This window comes from Myotis brandtii, unplaced genomic scaffold (genome assembly GCF_000412655.1).
Source record: "Myotis brandtii unplaced genomic scaffold, ASM41265v1 scaffold49, whole genome shotgun sequence".
In the NCBI taxonomy this organism is placed as follows: domain Eukaryota; kingdom Metazoa; phylum Chordata; class Mammalia; order Chiroptera; family Vespertilionidae; genus Myotis; species Myotis brandtii.
In genome coordinates, this window is record NW_005368707.1 from 2,375,014 (window position 1) to 2,389,328 (window position 14,315).

Below are 14,315 nucleotides of genomic sequence, written 5' to 3' on the forward strand. Positions count from 1 at the left end.
CTCTTCTGGAGTCTGTGCTAAGAAGATTGAGAGGGGTAACTGCCTTTGAGAGACTTTCTTTAAGGCTTGGAAAACAAAAGCAAAATAATTAACTCAGACTCAGAGAGACACTGGCAACCATGCAAACAGGATTTGTGGAGTGCACTCACAGGTTTGTTTACTGGACAAATTATGGCAGCCCTAGTCCACTGTTTTCAGGTGGAAGCAATGCTAAAGGCCTACCTGGGGATTCTGAGCATCAAACCACCAGAGGCATACTATCTTGTTAGTCATTTCCCTTTATGCAGGAATTAACATGACTAATCAGAAGGCAAGTTAGTACCACCACATTCCAGAGTGGTCCACGGTGAGATACATACAGAAATTAAAGGTGAGAATATAGAATAGTATGTCTATTGAATCTGATATTTAAAAGTTAAGTTTGCATTACACATTTTATTTTTTATTTCATTTTTATTTTTCCTAGTAGCTCTTTTTTATTTTAGTTTACAAAATGTCAGTCCAAAAGAGTTTAGAAATTTCAGAAACAAAAACACTAGTCCTATACCAGACACAGTTTGAGATGCACTGTTCTGGCCTATATTTTCATCTAGCCAGAATGACTGTCAAGTTCCACGAATCTGTGGTATCCAATGTGACTGTTGAGTACATGAAAAGTGGCTAGTCTAAATCGGGATGTGCCGTAAGGGTAAAATACGCACCAGATATCAAATCTTAGAACAAAGAAATTGTACAAATATCAAACTTTTAATAACAATTATATGTTGAAATGATACTTTGGATATATTGAGTTAAAGATATATCATTAAAATTAATTTGATATATATCTTTTTACTTTGTAATGTGGCTACTAAAAAGTTTAAATGATATATTTGGCTTATATATGTGGTTCACATCATATTTCTATTGGATAGTGCTGAGAGTTGCTCTGGAGTTTTCTCCTCCTGCTACTTTTGAACCAGTTTTATGGTGTCCAATCTCACCACAACATATTCAGTGCAAACATCGCCTCTTCAATAAAGTTCTCAGGAACCATAAAGGAATTCCCAACACAACCTCCCCTCCAACTGTGCTCCTATAATACTTAGCACAGCCTTTCATTTATATGTGTGTGCATGTATACATGTATGTATAAATAAACAAATAAATTAAATTATATAAAAGGCCTCATATTAGAAAGTAAGCTCCTCAAGGGTATGTTCATAGTCACTGTCTCTCCAACACTTAGCGCTATCATAGGTGCTCAATAAATGTTGTTGAATAAGTAGATAGGTAAATAACCTTAGCTTCAGCTAAATATTTACTTGCTTCTCTTTACATTGAACTTGGAGACTTGAGAGTTAAATGCTAATTTTAATTTCTAGGCAAGATAGCAGGATGTGAATATCTGCATGTTGATATTACTTAACAGGTAACTTAAAAATTTATCACTTATTCAACAAATATTTAGAGTACTTTTCTAGGCATTGGGAAAGAGTGGTAAATAAATCTCTGCATTTAAGGCAATTACATCCCATAGGTCAGTGGGGTGACAGAAAATATAAAACAAACAAATATAAATAATCAAACAAGAAAAGAAGTTAAATACTAAATAATACACAGAGAATGAAAATTAGGTGCATGATAACAATGAAAACTGTAAGTGTATACCTTAGATTTGGTGCTTAGGGAGGGCCTCTCTGTGCAGGTGCAATTTAAGCTGAAAAATGTCAAAGAGGAGATTTTTTAAAACAGAGATGACTATATTATGCAAAGAGAACAGTTAGAGCAAGTTCCCAAAATTGAAACAGTTTGATTTGTTGAAGTAAAGAATTCTGCATATTAATCCTTTATCAGATATAAGGTTTGCAAATATTTTCTCCCATTCTATGGGTTGCCTTTTCACCTGTTGATACTGTCCTTTTGTAACTAAAAAAACAGTTTCCACTGCCTGCTGTAACAAAAGCCAAACTCATGAGGCAGGTGCTGAAGCAAAAAGAACAAGGGTGTTATTGTTTTTTAAAAATCTTTATTGCTAAGAGTATTACAGATGTCCCACTTAATTCCCTCATCATCCCCCTCCCCAGGGTTACTGCCCCACCCCAGGCAACCACCCTATTGTCTGAGTCTGTCCATAGGTAATGAATATATGCACATAAGGTCTTTGATTAATCTCTTCCCATCCCTCCATCCCCCTTCCCTCTGAGATTCATCAGTCTGTTCCATGTTTCTATGCCTCTCTTTCTATTTTATTCACCAGTTTGTTTTAATTAGATTTCTTATTCATTTATTTTGATTTTTAGATTCAGTTGTTAATAGATATGTATTTATTGCCATATTATTGTTCAGATTTTTTATCTTTTTCTTCCTCTTCTTAAAGAATATCCTTCAACATTTCATGTAATACTGGTTTGGTGGTGATGAACTCCTTTAGCTTTTTCTTGTCTATGAAACTCCTTATCTGACTTTCAATTCTAAATGAGAGCTTTGCTGAGTAGAGTAATCTTGATTGTAGATCCTTGCAATTTATCACTTTGAATATTTCTTGCCACTCCCTTCTGGCCTGCAAAGTTTCTGCTGAGAAATCAGCTGACAGTCATATGGGCACTCCCTTGTAAGTAACTACTAGTAGCTGCTTTTCTCTTGCTGCTTTTAAGATTTCCTCTTTATCTTTAATCCTTGGGGTTTTAATTATGATGTGTCTTGGTGTGGGCCTCTTTGGGTTCCTCTTGTTTGGGACTCTCTGTGCTTCCTGGACTTGTAAGTCTATTTCTTTCACCAGGTAGGGAAAGTTTTCTATCATTATTTGTTCAAATAGGTTTTCAATATCTTGCTCTCTCACTCTCTCTTCTCTCTGGCATAATGCAAATGTTGGTACATTTGAAGTTGTCTCAGAGGCTCCTTACACTATCTTCATATTTTGGATCTTATTTTTCTTTTTGCTCTTCTGATTGGCTATTTTTTTGCTTCTTCATATTTCAAATCATTGGTTTCTCAGAATCCTCTACTCTACTGTTGATTCTTGTAAATTATTCTTTATTTCAGTTAGTGTGTGCATAATTTCTGACTGTCCCTTTTTCATGTCTGACATTCTCACTAAGATAGTTGAAAGTCTCACTAAGTGCCTTGAAGCTTTCATTAAGATCCTTGAGTAATGTTATAACCATGGTTTTGAATTCTGTATCCAGTAGTTTGCTTGGTTCCATTTCTTTCCTTTCATTTGTGACATGTTTCTTTGTCACTGCATTTTGGCTGCTTCCCTGTGTTTGTTTCTATGTATTAGGTAGAGCTGCTATGTCTCTTGGAGTTAGTAGAATGGTCTTGTGTAGTAGGTATCCTGTAGGGCCCAATGGTTCAGCCTCTCTAGTCACCTGAGCTGAGCACTCTAGGTGTGCCCCTCTGTGGGCTGTGTATACAATCTTGTAGTTGAGACTTGATTGCTGTTGGTGTCACTGGGAGGAATTGACCTCCAGGCCAATGGGATGAGGACCAGCTGCAACTGTAGTGGAAGAGCTGCTTGCAGGAAACACCCCTATGAAGCAGGACTTGCTTCAGTAGGGCTTTGGTGCTCACTGAGTCTGCCCCTTGAGTGTGTTGTTTGTGGATATGTAGAGTGGTAATCTGGTATGGTCTAAAGCTGTACATCAGGTGCACTGGCTCTAGGGTCTCCAGGGAGGTACAAAGTCAGCCAATATCTAGGGCCACCCAGCAGGAGCTACAGAGAAATCTGCTGATGCCCGCTATTTGTATTGGGTTTGGAAGTGCCCAGGTGAGGCCCAGCTGTGAAGCAAGGTAAGCTGCTATTCCTGATGATAGGTTTGGGGCATGCTGACACCAGCTGCAGCTTGTTTGAGCAATTTTAGCAAAGTCTGAAGCTTAAGCCAGGACAGGACATTCATGTGGAAAAGCTGCTGCAAACAGCTTTGGTGGAACTGCAAATTGGATGGGGTGGGGTCTCAGGGAATCACCAGGGTGAAGCAAACAGTGTGAGCCAGGTTGATGAAGATTATGATTATGGCTGCCAGCATAGGAACAATGACCCCTGGGAGCACCTCTGTTTGGGAGAAAGCCACCCCCGAGTTCCTGGCCCGAGGCCTGACAGTCCAGTTCCTCCCTGTTTGTTTCTGGGTCCCCCAATGCCTCCTGGAGCTAGAGCTCAAAGGAAGCTAGTCAGAGTAATTTCATGTGCTGGCCCTTTAAGAGGGACACTTGGGTCTCTGGCAGCCTCCATGTCCCTCAGCCACCATCCCTACTGGTTTTTACAACCCAAAATTATGGGGACTTCTCTTCCTAGCTCTGGGACCCTCAATTGGGGATCTGGTTTGAGGTGAGACCCATTGCTCCTCATAGAAGGCCTCCACAGGATGATCTCCCTCCTGATGAAAAAAGTGGCACACGTGGGTGCCATTCTAGCCCATTCAGCATCTCCACCCTTCCTACCAATCTCAATGTGCTTGCTTCTTTACTTCTCTAATTGTAGGACTTCCATTCTTCCAGCTTTCAGGTGGTTCTGAATGATGGTTGTTCTGTATTTTAGTTGTAATTTTGATGTGGTTGTGGGCGGTGGCAAGTACCAGTGTTTACCTATGCCACTATCTTGGTTCTCCAGGAATGAGGTTTTTTTTTGTTCAGGTGCTGTGACCTCAGTGAATGGTAGACTCCCATCTCAAAGACCATCTCCCCTTGCTGCTCAAGCCCCTGGTTCTTATAGGGATAGAGAGGGTAGGGTTTTCTTTTACTATGCAATTATTAATTATCTTGTTAGCTTTTGGAGTACTCTGGCTCTGTCTATTCATCTTTCTAGTCTTTGGCATGCTCAGTGTAAGAACTTCCCTATGCACCATCTTGGCCAATGGGGGAGACTCCTGAGCACTCCCTGACTGTCTATGGTAGTGGGAAGGTAGTGGGGAGGAAGGGCCTGCAGGTCCTACCATTAGGAAGTCTGGTGATGCCATGGTCCACCACCCAATGCTGGACACGGCGCCTGTACATCCCAGCGAGCCAGTTAGAATCCACTGGGAACACATTGAACCCAGGCATGCTCTTGTCCTCTGCACAACTCCCTCATGGCCAACCTTTCTAAAGTGGCCAGCCAGACTTGTGCTCTGATGGACAGCTACCTATATTTCCCCCCTTGAAGGGTAAATGGATAGAGGTCTCAACTTCTGTAGTTTTTTCCTGCCATCAAGGGATGTAGTCTTACTTATCCCCAGGGTCAGAGATTCTTGCTATCTACTAAAGGAAGAAGGGGGTCAAAAATGGAGGGAAGCCTTTATACAAGGGAGAAGGATAGCTGTCTTCAGAAGGCGGCATACGTGGTGTCTAGAGGATGGCACTGATGAACAAGCGAAGCTAGTAGATTACTTCATATTTTAAAAGGGCTGTTGCAGATGGGCTTCCAAAGTAAAACCTATTGTGTATTCAAGCAATCAAGTATTTAGTGAGGAGTATGCCTAGTAGTATAGGGGGATTGTAATGAAATGAGAAACTAAAGAGAGACTAAAGTATCCCCATTATCTAATCCCAAGTGGAGCTCTGGGTGGCACACACAACAGCAGGATAAGTTTGCCAAGGGAAACTGTCTTAAATATTCAGACAAAGGCATTATTAATCCCAAAATGAGCATAAAGTTTAGCAATTGTCAAAAAAATAATAATTGTCACTTAGCTTTGGGGGGCACTGTCCTTTTCTAAAACAGAAATTTTCCATCTCTTTCAGGACTGTAGGTCTAGCTTTCCTTTGCAGTATTAACAGCAGCAGCAAGACGCTAGCCCACCTCATGCAGCACCCACTTTATCTTTGTGTGGTGGGTCCAAGACTTGCTTCCCATGAGCCTTAGGGAAGTGTTGTCAAGAGTACGTTATAGAGATCTAGTCCATTGCTCGGCTAACTTCTGTTCAGGACCCTGAGTCTTCCAGGTCTTTAGTAAGACTCAGTCTCCCAGCTGTAATGGATATAAGGATTCATCAGATAGGTAGATGGACCTGCATTGAGCAAAATTGTGCAAAGTTGTTAGTGTTTGCCCTAAATATTGTAAGTATTGTTTGATTTTTGATTCATGTTCTAAAGCAGTGATGGCGAACCTATGACACGCGTGTCAGAGGTGACACGTGAACTCATTTTTTTGGTTGATTTTTCTTTGTTAAATGGCATTTAAATATATAAAATAAATATCAAAAATATAAGTCTTTGTTTTACTATGGTTGCAAATATAAAAAAATTTCTATATGTGACACAGCACCAGAGTTAAGTTAGGGTTTTTCAAAATGCTGACAGGCCGAGCTCAAAAGGTTCGCCATCACTGTTCTAAATCTAAAGGGGGTGTTCCTAAAACAGAAACTTTAAAGTGTCTCCCATAAATTATTACAAAAGGGCTTAATTTAAGCCCACTTCAAGGCACTACCCAAATTCAGAACAAGGCAATAGGGCATGCCTGCTCCCATTTCAAATGTTTCCTGGTATATTTTCAGGAGGGTCTTCTTTATTGTGTGGTTCATTTTCTCATTCATCCACGTAGATTGGGTCTCCAAGATGCATGTAAGATCATACCATTAGTGTTGATCTTCCATATAGAATTGGAGTCAGTGTTAGAGAATCCCCATTCACAGGCCTGTTCCTCATCTCGTTCTGTGTAATAGGGTTTAAAGTCCAGGTAGGGAATTAAAGCCCCAAGAAGTGGCAGCCCTCAGGTGGCTTGTAGTTGAGTCTGTTCTTCTATTGGGATACAGAAAAAAAGCATCCTTTAAGTCTAGGACTGAAAACCAGGTGCTGTCTTTGGGCACCGTGGCCAACAAAGTATAAAGGTTGAGCACCATAGAATGAATGTCCTGGACAACGTTGTTGATGGCCCTATACTAATCAATATTCATCATAGTGAGGCTATTTGATTGGCAAAATGGGGGTATTACAGGGTAACTTGCATGGCTGAATTGATCTTGATTTTAACAGTTTCTACAATGCTGGTTGAATTCCCTCTAAAGCTTCCTTTTAAAGCAGATATTGTTTCTTCTATGGGATCCGTGCCTCTTCTTTTAGGTTAATTTTTATGGGTTGGATGTTAACTGCCTTCCCTGGCTCCCATTGGTCCAAACAGTTTGATCAACCTGCTTGTAGATCTCGGGTGGGAAAAATTAACCACCAGGTCCTTCCGGACAAGTCAGGACAACCTGGAGCTAGAGAGTATGTTCCGGGAGGACTCCTAAACATAACTGGTGCTCCTCAGGGGAAAACGTTATTTGTGCATGCAATTTACAAAGTAAATCTCAGCCCAATAATGGAATGGGGCAGTCTGGCATGTAGAGAAAACTATGCATAAGTTTTTGATCCTCAAGCTGTCATTCTAGATGTTGAAGGAACGCCTGTTTTTGTATCTGTCCAGTCACTGCAGTGACCGACACCACAGCTGATCTTTTCTTGGTTAGTTTTATATTTAGCACTGAGTATTTAGCTTCAGTATCTACAAGGAAGTCAATTAGCTTGTTCCCCACTGTCAATTTTACCTGAGGCTCATGTGGGGAAATAGGAATAAGTCTGGAGGTGTATAGGGGAGCCCCTGGGCCTCCTCATTTGTCATCAGATTCATCATTCCTTTCTAACATTTCTAAGCTAGGGTTTTTATCCTTTTTACTTTTATTTTTTTAGTTCTGGATAGTCCTGTTTACAATGGCCTTCCTCTTTGCAATAGGCACATTGATAGGTGCCTAATAAGTCTTTCCCTTTTCCTTTTGGGTCCCACCTCTCCTGGTTTCCCCACACAGTTTCTAAGAAAAAGGTGGCTTGCCTTATTTTCTTGTTTCCTGGGCATGGTAAACTTTAAAAGCTATGTCCTCCAGCTGGGAAGGATTCATTCCCAATGTCCCGTCTAAGTGTTGGAGCTTTCTTCTGATTATCTGGGGCACTTTGCCCAATAAAAGTCATGTTTACCTTCGGGACATTTTCTGGTGCCTTGGGTCAGCATCAGTGTGATTTCAATAGGCCTGCTAGATCCTTTCTTAAAATTTCAGAAGGATCTTGTTTTGGTTTCTGTTAAACAGCACATATCATGTTCCAGATCTTTCATTTAGGCACCCCTTTTTAAAGTCCTTCCACTATGCATCTTTTGTAATGTTCTAGGAAGGCTAGGTCCCCACTATTGGGGTCTCAGTTGGGCTCTGTCAAGGGAATCGTCCTGACCAGATTGGGGGTCCTTTTGAGATTCTCTTGATAGAGATGATGAGGCTCTTCATCAACCTTATTAATAACTAGCCGCCTTTCATCTGCCATTAGTAAGATGTTAAAGAGAGCCTGTATATCTGCCCAGCTTGGATGGTAAGTGACAAAAATGGAGGTGATAAGATCTGCCATTTTCTGACAATATGAGGGATTGGAATTCTTCCAATTCAGTAAACCTGAAGTGGAAAACGGAGTATGGGCCTGGAGTATGGGCCTAGGCTGACCTTCCTGGTTCATTCCACCTACAGGATACTGCCTCAAAGGGAATTGTCCCACTCTGAATAGGGATGATCCCTGGCCAAATTGGGTGCCCTCCCAGGTTTTTGAGGGGGAGACCATTCCTTCATCATACAGGGGTGGAGCTGTTGTGTTGTGGGCCCTATTTCAGGGGTATCTAGCAGCAGGTGTGGTGGCAGGAGAAAAGCAAAGAATAGCAACAAGTTCAAATACAAAAATAATCACAATAAATGTTTATGTACTAACCTCATCAGTTAATAAGCAGAAATAACAAGATTGGAAAAAATATAATTGCCTACAGAGACACAAGTATACTGAAACTATTTAACACTGAAAGCAAAAGAATGGATAGTAATATACCAGTAAAATACCACTCAAAAAAAGTATGAGGCTACATCAGATAAACTACAATAGAATAAGGAGGATTATTAGGGGCAAAAGAGAGTCACCACATTAGGATAAACTTTGCATAATAATACTAAAATTTGAGCAAATAAAAAAAATAGCATCAAATTACATAAACAGCTTCTGTTTTCCAGTCTGGCATAGAAGGGGCTTACTAGTAGAAGTCATCATTCCATTTTAAGAACAAGTAAAAAATTGAGCAACCTGAAAAATCAACAACTCTGCCTAGATCCATCAAAGAAGTAGGGTCACATACAAAATAATGTCCCCCAAAACTACAAAGACAGGCAAATACAAAAAATTACAACTTACTGGAGCAGAAACATCCATTAGAACCAGTACCAGGGTAGAAAAATCCTAAACTGTAATTGATGAATCACTAGAGCAGTGGTTCTCAACCTTGGCTGCACATTAGAATCACCTGGGAATCTTTTTAAAATCAGGTGATTCTAATGTGCAGCCAAGGTTGAGAACCAATGCGCTAGACTAGAGGCTCAGTGTGGGCAAGTCTGAGTTTAAAACTCTGTGGAGAGGAGGGGGGCACACTTTTGTGATTTTAACCTCCAGAAGCCCTACCAGGTTCTCACAGTGAATGGCAGGGGGGAAATCCTCTCCTGTTTCTGGCAGGGAGAAAGGAAAAGTTGTCATAGTGACATACACCAGAGCATTCTGTTCTTCACAACAAGGCCTGCCCTCAAGAGAAACTGGTTTCCCAGAGCTTAACCTGCTGGGGGGGTTATTTAAGCTTGACCAACCTGAGCAAAGGGAAATACCCAACTCTACCATACTCTAGACATCCATGTGAGACAAGGGAAGTACCCAAGTCCAGCCCCTCTAGCATTCTGTGCAGGATGGGAAAACATAACTCCAGCCTCCTCTAGCTATTCTCTCCCACCTCAGAGGGGCAGAGGAGAGAATCTGAGAACAACTCATAAAGTTCACAGCGCAGGACCACACATTACTAAAGACTGAGAGCTAATCATAGAACTATGGACCACTTTCCCTCCTCCTGCACTTTACCACCACATTAATAAAAACCTATTTACCAGAGTTCCGTTTACCCAGCACATCACGTCTGGCTGTCAACAGAAAAGCACACTAACAGGCAAAAAAGACAGTTTTGACAACTGCACACCTATTCTTGATAAAAATTCTTAACAAACTAGGAATACAAGGGAACTTCTATAACCTGATAAGAGGCATTCAGAAAACACTTAGAGGAGACATCATTTGTCCTGTTAATATCACAAACAGGATCAGGATGCCCTCTAGCATCATTTCTTGTCAATGGAGTACTGACAGGCATGGCCAGCGCAGCGAGAGCAGAAACAGAAATTGGTACTGTAAACACTGGGTAGAGAGATACCCAACTGTCCTTATTTTCAGATGCTATGATTCTTTACATAGAAAAGACAAGTGAATCTACAGATAAAATGAGAGAGAATTTAACAAGGTCACTGACTACAGAATCAATGTGTTAAAGTAATTTCATATAACAGAATTTTTCCAAAGTACCACAATTAAAACATAGCTATGACTAAATATTAAAAGATTGGGGGAAGTTATTTTTATTGAAAGTTTTTTTAAAATTTAGACACACACTGTTCACTCAATATCTAAAGATGTCAGATTTTCCTAATTCGTATATAGAGTCCATGTAATTCTGATAAAATTCCTAATAGGTCTTTTTATAGTACCTGACATTCTGATCCTTAAAATTATATGGAAGAACAAAGGGCCAAAATGTCAAGATGTCTTGAAGAACAAGAAGCTAGGGGAGAGTAACAAGAAGTCTGACTTCATTTTTTGATGTTTTTTGATTGCTGAGAATGTCTAAGCCTCATCCCACCCCACCCCCCACCCCTCGGTCGCTTCACATTGTGCCCACATCTGGACAAGCTAATAAGAAAAGCTGGATGTGCTCTCTCGGTAGGAGATTCAAACTAGTTAAAGTCCTATCCTAGCCACCCCAGCCCCAACTCCTAACCACAATCAAAGCCCATGCCAGTCTCCTTTCCTTGCTCTAAGCATAGGAGGCCTGCCCTGCTCGCCCCAAAGACCTCAAGTAAGCAAGTAATAAACCTTGTCATACCCTCTTGGAGGGTATGGGTGGATCATCAGTCTGGACATCCAAACCAAACATTGGGTGAGGAGGGTCCATCTGTCTCTGCAGGTAACCAAACAGAAAGCTTACCTGACAATATTATATCAAGACTTACTGAAAGTAGTACAGATGGAAGTCTGCTCATAAATGATCCTCTTGTATGAGACCCGTGACTCCTGGAGTTGTGCAACATGGCCCTGGGTTAAGATGAGTAGTCCTGATTACATACTGCTTTGTAAGTCAACGTAAGGAGTTTGGGTTTCATTTTCAGAGTGAAGGAAAGCCATTGGGGAATTTTAAACAGGAAAAAGACCCCATATGATCTGATTTTAACTTTTTAAAGATCCATTTAATGTTATGGACTGAATTGTATCCCTGTCAAATTCATATATTGAAGCCCTAACCCTCAAGGTAACTGTATTTGGAAGTTAATTAGGTTAAATGAAGTGATGAGGGTGGGGACCTTGTCTAATAAGACTGTTGTCCTTATAAGAAGTTGAAGAAACACCAGAGATCTTTCCCTCCACAATGTGAGGACACAGTGAGAAAGAAGCCATTTGCAAGCCAGGAAGAGAGCTCTTACCAGAAACCAACCCTGGTGGCATCTTGATCTTGGACTTCAAAACTGTACAAAAATAAATCTGTTCTCTAAGCTGCCAGGTCTATCGTATTTTGTTCTGGAAGCCTTAGCAGACCAATATACTAACTACTGTGTGTACATGGAAAGGGGGAAATTAGTATCAAAAGTGAGGAGAGCAGCAAGGAGATGATGACAACTTGAGCCAGGGCATTATTACTGGGGATGATGGGGAGCAGACCCCTTAGCTATGCTCTGGGGAACAGCCTACAGGACATGATGATGGATTGGAGCTGGAGCATGAGGGGAATAAAGGAATCAAATTATTGATTATCTCTCTCTTCTGCAAATTATTGAGGCAACAGCACCTGAAATTTGAGACATAAGCCAATTCCCCACAACTGGCAAAATAAGGCCTCATCTATGTTTCCTCCACAAGTAACCAATGACTTCCTTCCTCAGTGGAGGAAAATGCACATTCTGACACAGGCCCATATTGCTCTTATATCATTTGGGCACACATAAGAATAATTAACATTTGAATGAGCTTCTAGAAAGCTCTATGAAGTCACTACCTGGAGCCTAATGCCATCATTTTCAGAGAATACAGACCTTTCAAGAATAAGATTCCTAGTCAACAGAAGCAGTACAGAATGATTAAGCAGCAGAGAAAAACAGAAGTAATTAGGTTTTATACACAAATAGTTTTCTAATTACCAAAAGTTAGTGTTTGTTCTGGTCATGCTGAATTGCTCTTAAAGTGGCACCACACAATTAACCCTCTATATTCTTTCTGTGGCTGACAGGTGCTCTCTGCCCAGAAGAGTATGTGTATTTTTAAGTTTAATTCTCTTTCCTCCTGGCTTACAAGAATAAAGCTTAGACAGAAAAATTGTACTAGGACATTCTTACATGAAGCAAACTGCCGTATTTTGTTATATGTCTGATATGGCTCTAAATTTATTCATGTATCCATTCGCCATACTAAAATCACACAATCAAAATTGAAATAATGGCTTTAATTTACTCATATACTGACATCGTGATTCTAACCTATGACCAATATCCAGCCTTGCTAGCTGCCATAAGGTAAGCTTCAAATAGCATGAAGTACCATTGCTTTTCTGTATGGACTAGAGGCATGGTGCACAAAATTCGTGTATGGGGGGAGTGGGTCCCCTCAGCCCAGCCTACACCCTCTCTAATCCAGGACCCCTTGGGGGATATCCAATTGCTGGTTTAGGCCCGATCCCTGGGATCGGGCCTAAACCGGCACTTGGGCATCCCTCTCACAATCTGGGACTGCTGGCTCATAACCGCTTGCCTGCCTGCCTGATTGCCCCTAACTGCCCCCCCCTGATTTCAGGTATTGGTCCTAAACTGGCAGTCGGACATCCCTCTCACAATCCTGGACTGCTGGCTTCTAACCGCTCACCTGCCTGCCTTCCTGATTGCCCCTAACTACCCCCTGCCGGCCTATTCACCCCAACTTACCTCCCCTGCCAGCCTGGTTGCCCCTAACTGACCCCTCCACCCACCGGCCTGGTCACCCCCAACTTTCCTCCCTGCCGGCCTGGTCATCCCACGCAGCCTGCTGTTCAGTCGTTTGGTCATCCCTCACTAATCCCCCTGCTGGTCTGGTCACCCCAGGCATCCTGCTGGTCGTTACTGTTACTGTGACAGCATCCTGGACAATTTGCATATTCCTCAATTATTAGTATAGATACGCTGTACTGCAACTCTTATTAGCAAATATTACTGTTAAATAAATTTCTAAATTTTTTCTATCAAAGACTAATTATGTAAATTATTTTCTTAATCACAACTATAAACTCTTTGTAGATAATATTTATGCCAGGAAATATATATCATAATGACTGTTATGTCAAAAATGCATTGCAATTTATTGATATATTTCAGGACCAAGTATTATTACTTTATAATATTTGAAGCATTTTTTTTCTGGTGTTACATCTATACAGGCAAAATTAAAACAATGTCCACCATTGTTCTCCCTTAATTTAAATGAGCAGGGTATTTACTCTCTACCGTATATGGGCCTTGAGGACACCATGCTAAGTGAGATAAGTCAGACAGAGAAAGACAACTATGTGATATTTCTTATATGTGCAATCTAAAGAGAACTAAACTTAAAAAAAAAACAAAAAACAGAGAGTAAGCCAGGTAGGTGTAGTTCAGTGGTTGAGCATCAATTTATGAATCAAGAGGTCACGGTTTGACTCCCGGTCAGGTCACATGCCTGGGTTGCAGGCTAGATCCTCAGTTGGGAGTGTACAGAAGGCAGCCAATCAATGATTCCCTCTCATCTTTGATATTCTATCTCTCTCTTCTGCTCCCATCCTCTCTCTGAAATCAATAAAAACATATTTTTAAAAAGCAATAACAACAACAACAAAAAACAGAGTAAAATGGTGGTTACTAGGGACTGGGGTAGGGGAAGGGGAGAGCTATTAAGAGTGCATATTTGCAACTCATAGATAAATAAGTCTGAAGATCTAATACACAGTACAGTGAATGCAGACAACAAAACTGTATTATAAACATTAAATTTGCAAGAGATTAGATCTTAATTATTCCCATGAGAGAAGAAACAACAATTATATGACAGAAGTGTTAGCTAATGCTATAATGGCAATCATCTACACTAATAAAAGAGAAACATGGTAATTAGCGTACGACCGCTACCCTTCCCATTGGCTAATCAGCATATCCTTATGCAAATTAACTGTCAGCCAAGATGGCGGCCAGCAGCCAGGCAGCTGGAAGCAAACATGAGGCTTG

General features: G+C 40.8%; 1 long non-coding RNA gene across 1 annotated transcript in view; it reads right to left on the reverse strand.

Annotated features, from left to right (window-relative positions):
* Positions 1–5,777: 5,777 nt before the first annotated feature.
* LOC106727870 overlaps positions 5,778–14,315 on the reverse strand; it is a 20,098-nt gene continuing 11,560 nt past the window's right edge. Inside the window, exons 2-3 of the long non-coding RNA XR_001364119.1 lie at positions 11,052–11,133; positions 5,778–5,923 (exon numbers count right to left, since the gene is read on the reverse strand). This is a non-coding gene — a long non-coding RNA (uncharacterized LOC106727870). The remainder of the gene's footprint in view (positions 5,924–11,051; positions 11,134–14,315) is intronic.